Source organism: Neovison vison, chromosome 3 (genome assembly GCF_020171115.1).
Source record: "Neovison vison isolate M4711 chromosome 3, ASM_NN_V1, whole genome shotgun sequence".
Lineage (NCBI taxonomy): Eukaryota > Metazoa > Chordata > Mammalia > Carnivora > Mustelidae > Neogale > Neogale vison.
In genome coordinates, this window is record NC_058093.1 from 234739787 (window position 1) to 234747205 (window position 7419).

General features: G+C 44.2%; 1 long non-coding RNA gene across 1 annotated transcript; it reads left to right on the forward strand.

Annotated features, from left to right (window-relative positions):
• Positions 1-255: 255 nt before the first annotated feature.
• On the forward strand, positions 256-7019 carry LOC122903458. The gene is made up of 3 exons (XR_006383973.1): positions 256-414; positions 521-695; positions 6754-7019. It is a non-coding gene; the product is annotated as an uncharacterized LOC122903458 (long non-coding RNA).
• The last annotated feature ends 400 nt before the right edge of the window (positions 7020-7419 follow it).

Consider the following 7419-nt stretch of genomic DNA (forward strand, 5'->3'; position numbering starts at 1 on the left):
CCACGTTCCTATACTCAAATGCGCGTGCGCCGCCTGAACCTCGGGCAGGCAGTTGGCTCCGCCCACCTACTTAGGCAGGCGGAGACAGTCGCGTGAGTTCTGCGGGCCTACAATCTCCCGCGCTATTAAGCAGCCCGCCCCTTTTTGCACATGCGCATACTTCAAGCCCTAGAAGGAGGCGTTGTTGAGTGGGTCTTGGAGCTGCGCCTGCGCCATGGACGCCCCTGCCGGAAGTGGGCGGGTCGTATTCCAAAGTCTAAAGGGTGGAGGGAGAAAACGCGGCAAATGCCAATGTTGCTGAAGGGAAAGCATGTTGGGGGCGCTGTCCCAGATGCCCTGCTGCAGAACTAGTCAACCTAGAAATGTAAAGACCAGAATGTGATCGCAGAGAAATTCCTTGCCGATTTAAACAAGGTTTTACAAGATTATTCTGTTTACATGTGTGTTAAATGAAGGGTTTAGGGAAAGGGAGGATTTTCCCCGAGTTTCCTTTTTTCCTCATGAATTCTTATATTTCTAGAAGGCTTCAGGACTCGGGGAGATTTGAATGCCTCCCATGTGCCCAGTTTGAAAACAAGTATTATGAAAAAAAATTAGAGAGGAACGTGTTCTTGTCCACAGAAACGTTCGTTCCAGGAGTCAGGAAACTGTCTGGAAGACACGTGCGGTAAGAGAAGAAACAAGTCTGCATCGAGGTAAGTGATTTTGTGTCGTTAAAATGGTAAATGCTTTGGAAGTCCCTTGTGTCAGTTCATCGGCTTTATTCCATAAACATTTGTGGAAAGTATCTTGTGTTTTATACGAACGCACCTTACTGGATACTGGAAATTCAAAGATGAATGTAACTCAGCCCCTGCCCCTGAAAAGTTAACACCTTGGGGCCCGGGAGTGGGACTAGCCTGGGCAAGGTCTTGGACTGGGAATGATAGTGTAAAGTAGCTTTGGAGACTGCCTTGACTGAAACGGGAGGGGGACCTCAAAGAGTATGGGAGATGGTGCCTTATGAACGTAGCGGAGGATGGGGGGCGGGAGGAGGGTAGTCCGGGAGAGAGGAGGTTAGGTGCCAAGCTGAGAATGTTTGGAACCAAATCCGGTGGTTAGGAACCTGTGTGTTTTCTTGAACTTGCTTTGATACAGGGGATGAAGCAGAAGGTCGCTTTTTGACCACAGTGACCTGGTTAAACAGGGAGAAGCTGGAAAGCTCTGTAAGAAAGTGTCCAGCTGGTGAGCTGAGAAACTTCCATGCCAAGTTATAAATCCTAATTAAGGATCCAAACAACTGAAAGGAAAACGGATTCTTGGGCATTCTGAGGACGTTACTAGATGTTATGTCGCGCTAGGGAGAAAGAATTTTCCCTTTTGTGTTTATTTATTTTAAATATTTGTGTATTTATTTATTTGAGAGAGACTGTGGGCATGGAGCCCCTGCAGCCAGGAGAGGGAGGTGGTGCAGCAGAGAGGGGGAATCCTAAGGCAAACTCACCACTGAGCGAGCATCCGAGGCCGGGCTCCACCCCAGGACCCCGAGATCATGACCTGAGCCAAAATCAAGAGTCAGGTGCTCAACTGACCGAGCCACCTGGGATCCCCAAGATTTTCCCTTCTGGATAGCCACCAATCTCCTACTAAACTATTTTCTCCTTGAGAGATTGGATCTTAGAAGGGTCCTAACCCAAGAATGCACCTGCTTAGGAAGAATGATCTGCTTCATAGGTGACTTGCAAGGAACACAGAAAAGTAGTGAAAAACCAAACAAGGACACCTCAAGTGGACTCTCGGTATACCCATTAGTATCATTTTCCCCATAGAGGAGTCACCCAGGCCTCATGCTAAGAAGGGCCTTATGCTTGGCTTAATGCTCTGCTGTCACCATTTTGAAATTCTTAATTTTTTTTGAAGATTTTATTTATTTATTTGACAGAGATCACAAGTAAGTAGAGAGGCAGGCAGAGAGAGGGGTGGGGGGAAGCAGGCTCCCCACTGAGCAGAGAACCGGGTGCGGCCCTGGATCCCAGGACCCTGAGATCATGATCTGAGCTGAAGGCAGAGGCTTAACCCACTCGGCCACCCAGGTGCCCCTGAAATTCTTAATTTTTTTTTTTAAGATCTTATTTATTTGACAGACAGAAATCACAAGTAGGCAGAGCAGCAAGCAGAGAGAGAGGGGGAAGCAGGATCCCGCTGAGCAGAGAGCCCGATGCTGGGCTCGATCCCAGGACCCGGAGATCATGACCTGAGCTGAAGGCAGGGGCCTAACCCACTGAGCCACCCAGGTGCCCCGAAATTCTTAGTTTTTTAACAAGGAATCCCATATTGTCATTTTTGCACTGGGCCCCACAAGTTATGTACTTGGTCTTGCCTCTCTCTTCCAACTTTTCTCTGTCTTTTTCTCTCTTTTTAGTCCTCTCTCTTCTCCTCTCCTATTTTTCCCTCTTCCTATTTTCATTCCTTGGTTTTCTTCCCACTCCCTTAAGGCTAAGCTTAAAGATGCTGTGGCCTTGGGGCAGCTGGGTGGCTTAGTTGGTTAAGCATCTGCCTTCGGCTCAGGTCATGATCCCAGGGTCCTGGGATGGAGCCCCATGGCAGTCTCCCTGCTTGGTGGGGAGTCTGCCGCTCCCTCTCCCATCCGCCTCTTCCCCCAGCTTATGCTGTCTCTCACTTTCTCTCTCAAATAAAATCTGGGGGGGGGGGAGAAAAGGATGCTCTACCCTTGTAAGCCTCCAAACATGTTTCTGTCATGGGTTGAATTGTGTTTCCCCCAAAGGCATTGAAATCCTGATCCCCAGTTCCTGTGAATGTGATTTTTTTTTTTTAAAGATTTTATTTATTTATTTGACAGGTAGAGATTACAAGTAGGCTGAGAGGCAGACAGAGAGAGAGGAGGAAGCGGGCTCCCTGCTGAGCAGAGAGCCCGATGCGGGGCTCGATCCCAGGACCCTGGGATCATGACCTGAGCCAAAGGCAGAGGCTTTAACCCACTGAGCCACCCAGGCACCCCTGATTTTTTTTTTTTAATTTTAGATTTTATTTATTTGTTTGACAGAGAGAGAGATCACAAGTAGGCAGAGAGGCTGGCAGAGAGAGAGGGGGAAGCAGGCTCCCTGCTGAGCAGAGAGCCCGATGTGGGGCTCCATTCCACAACCCTGAGATGATGACCTGGGCCGAAGGCAGAGGCTTAACCCACTGAGCCACCCAGGCTCCCCTGTGAATGTGATTTTATTTGGAGAAAGGGTCTGTGCAGATGATCAAGTTAGGATGAGGTCATTAGAGTAGGTCCTAATATGATATGACTGGTGTCCTTATGCAAAGAGAAAATATGGACAGACTCAGAAACAAATAGAATGCCAAGTAAAATTGGAGAGATGCTGCCTCAAGCCAAGGAATACCAAAGATGGCAGGAACACTACCAGAAGCTAGAAGAGAGACGTGGAACAGATTCTCAGAACTTTAACCCCTGCAGACACCTTGATTTCAGATTTCTAGCCTCCAGAGCTGTGAGAAAATACATTTCTGTTGTTAAATCCCCCCAGTTTATGGTACTTTGTTATGACAGCCCTAGGAAATGAATACAGGTCCCCCTAGGTCCTTAATAAATAATTTGATAAATAAATGGATAGATGAATAACATATAATTGTATTGTCTCTGCCTCTTTAAAAAATGACAAAAGAGGGGTGCCTGGGTGGCTCAGTGGGTTAAGCCACTGCCTTTGGCTCAGGTCATGATCTCAGGGTCCTGGGATCAAGTCCCGCATCGGGCTCTCTGCTCAGCAGGGAGCCTGCTTCCCCCTCTCTCTCTCTGCCTGCCTCTCCATCTACTTGTGATTTTTCTCTGTCAAATAAATAAATAAAATCTTAAAAAAAAAAATGACAAAAGAGGGGCGCCTGGGTGGCTCAGTGGGTTAAAGCCTCTGCTCAGGTCATGATCCCAGGGTCCTGGGATGCATTGGGGTTCTCTGCTCAGTGGGGAGCCTGCTTCCTCCTTTCTCTCTCTGCCTGCCTCTCTGCCTACTTGTGATCTGTCAAATAAATAAATAAAATCTTTTTAAAAAATGACAAAAGACCTATCAGGATAATAACTGTCTGTCCTTTCTTTTCTTTTTCTTTTTTTTGAGTAGGCTCCACACCCAGCATGGGGCTTGAACTCAGGACCGTGAGATCAAGAGTTACATGCTCTACTAACTGAGCCAGCCAGCCCCCTCCCCGCCCCCACTCCGCCAACTGTCAGTCCTTTAACCCTAGTGAATTGTTGAAAAACTGGTCCTTTCCCTAACCTACTTCATTTTCTCCAATGATATAATTATGGTATTTGATACTGACTTTGCCCTATGTCTACACACATGTCCTGGGCCATGATAATATGGGCAGGTAGAGTGGGCAGGTGGCTATGGTTGGACATTCTTTGTTGCTACCGAAATTCTGTGCCCTTTCCTCCTTGATGGTAGATCTCCAAATGTATGAGTTTCCCTTTTGTCCAGGGAAAGTGACCCCCACCTCCCAGAGCCAGAGGGCAGAGTCTTTTCTGTAAAGATAATAAGTATTTTTTTTACTTTGAAGGCCAAATATGTGTGTGTGTGTTAACAATAATATATAAATATAGCAACAATATATAGCTACACTTCTAAAATATTGATGAATGAAATTGAAATCATGTTGCAAATAATATGGACCTCATTCCTTACTCAAAATGTTAGGCTCTGCCTTCCTTCCTTCAGGCTGCTGTAACAAAATACCACAGGCTGGTATGAGAAACTGTAACAGAGTTTTCTTTCTCATAGTCTGGAGGCTGAAAGTCCAAAATAAGGCTATCAGCATGGTCAGCCAAGTGCCCTCTCTTGGGTTGTAGACTTCTTATTGTATCCTCACGTGGTGGAAGGGACCAGGGAACTCTGTGGGGTTTCTTATAGGGACACTAATCCTACTTATGAAGGCTCCACTCTCAAGGTCTAGTCGCCTCCCAAAGGCCCCACTACCTAATTCCATCACATTGGGCGTTGGGGTTCCAACATGTGAATTTAGGGGGATACAGCATTTAGGCCATAGCAGGATATAAGTATAAATATTAATAAGAAAATCTCATGATGGGGCGCCTGAGTGGCTCAGTAGGTTAAAGCCTCTGCCTTTGACTTGGGTTGTGATCTCAGGGTACTGGGATCAAGTCCCGCATCGGGCTCTCTGCTGGGCAGGGAGCCTGCTTCCCCACCTCTCCCTCTGCCTGCCTCTCTGCCTACTTTTGATCTCTCTCTCTGTCAAATAATGAAATTTAAAAAATCTTAAAAAAAAAAAAATAAGAGTAATCCTGCCTCTGGCAATGAACTCCTAGCTGTGTGCCAGCATAAATAGACACGAAACTCATTGTAGCATTGTTCTGCAAATCCCAAACAGGAAGTGGCGTGATTGTTTATCAGTGATAGCAAAGTAAACCTTAGGTACTATTCATACTCTAGAATATCATAACAGGTAAAACAAACAAATGATAGTCACGTGCAACATAGATGAGTCTTAAATATACTGTGGCCCAAAAGAAAACCAGGGTAAAGATAAATAACAAAAAGAAAATAAAAGTATAATTTCATTTAGAAAATTTTGAAACTAGGAAAAACAAATCTATGTTATCTAGGGATGCAAAGATAAATAGTAAAAACTACAAGGAAAAGCAAAGTAATTAGGATTGCAGTGACCTCTGGGGAAAAGAAGAGGACTGCGAATCAGCAGGGGAGAGTCTTTGGGGGCTGTCAGTGTTTGTTTGTTTTTTTTTTAACTGAAATCTAATTGACATACAAAATCCTATGCAGGTATACCTCATATTGATTCAATATTTTTGTACATTACAAAATGATTATCCTATAAAGTTATTACAATGTCATTATTATTATTATTTGTAATGGTTTTTTATTTTTAAAAAATTTTTAAAATTTTTGTTTATGCATTAAAATTTTTTTTTAAAGATTTTATGTATTTGACAGAGACACAGCCAGAGAAGGAACATAAGCAAGGGAAGGGGGAGAGGGAGAAACAGGTTTCCTGCCAAACAGGGAGCCCAATGCGGGGCTGGATCCCAGGACCCTGGGATCATGACCCAAGCCGAAGGCAGATGCTCAACCAAGTGAGCCACCCAGGTGCCCCAATTTTTGCATTATTTTAAAAAATTAATACTTTAGTTGTTTTCTGGTTCTAGAAGTAGTACATGCTGAAATGACTATCCCAGAATCAAGGTTACTTTCTTGGGGAGGGTGGGAGAAAGTTATGGTCAGGGAGGAGTGTTATCTAGAGTGGTGACAATCTTATTCTTGATGTGGGTCTTAGTTGTACAGATTCTCTTTATAATTTTCATTTAAACTATATATAAAAATTGTATGTAGGGGTGCCTGAGTGGCTCAGTGGGTTAAAGTCTCTGCCTTCGGCTCAGGTCATGATCTCAGGGTCCTGGGGTCGAGTACCGCATCGGGCTCTCTGCTCAGCAGGAAGCCTGTTTCCCCCTTTCCCTCTGCCTGCCTCTCTGCCTACTTGTGATCTCTGTCTAATAAATAAATAAAATCTTTAAAAAAAAAGTATGTACTTTTAAGCATATATATGTCACAATAAAAAGATAAAAATTGTTATAAATTTGGAAATCAAGTGTTTTGTTTTATTAGAGATGAAGAGCATTGAAATATTTGTACCACCCAAACTCTGTGAATGTTAGTTTTTTAGGTGGGAGAAAAAAAAATATTTGTTAACCTTTGTTGAACAAGCCTTTTTGCCTTTTGTTGGAAGAAACACATTCTGAGAAGTCGCCAGCAGGTGGTGCAATGAAACAAGACTTGATCTTGGAGCCTGAAAAGCAAACCAAGACAAAAACATGAAAAGCAGCCAACACGCCACCTAGTCATTGGAAAACATTTTTGTGAATTTCCTGCTATCTACAATCTTCCTCCAATATCTTCCATCATACAAAAGAATCTGGTACATACGGATTCCCTGGGGAACTGTCAGACTTCATTCTCCAAATGCATTGAACAAAGAAAAACATAGATGCTCGATGTTTTCTTCCTTTTGTTTCACAGAGGGCCTTCAAAATAATAGAGGAGTGGCTGGGATTCATGATATAGGGCTTTTGTGTCTGCAACCAGTGAGGAGAGCAAAGGTGTCTACTAACACATTCCTCGTGTATTCTGCTATGGCATTTGGCTTTTGAGATGAATTAGGAAGTGTTCAGCTTCTAAACCTTTATCAAGCGCTTCCTTCCACACATCTCTGGCTGTTGGAGGTTGGGGAAATTTTCACTAGAGAATTCATAGCTCATCGTCCTTTTTGTCAAGATACATTTCTTTGGGGCAAGGTGGGCATTAGGACTGACAGAGGAAGATGGTGGTAATGGGCGATTGGTTACAGATGAGAAGGAAAGATCAGATAAATAATTATGCTCAGGATAATGGGAGC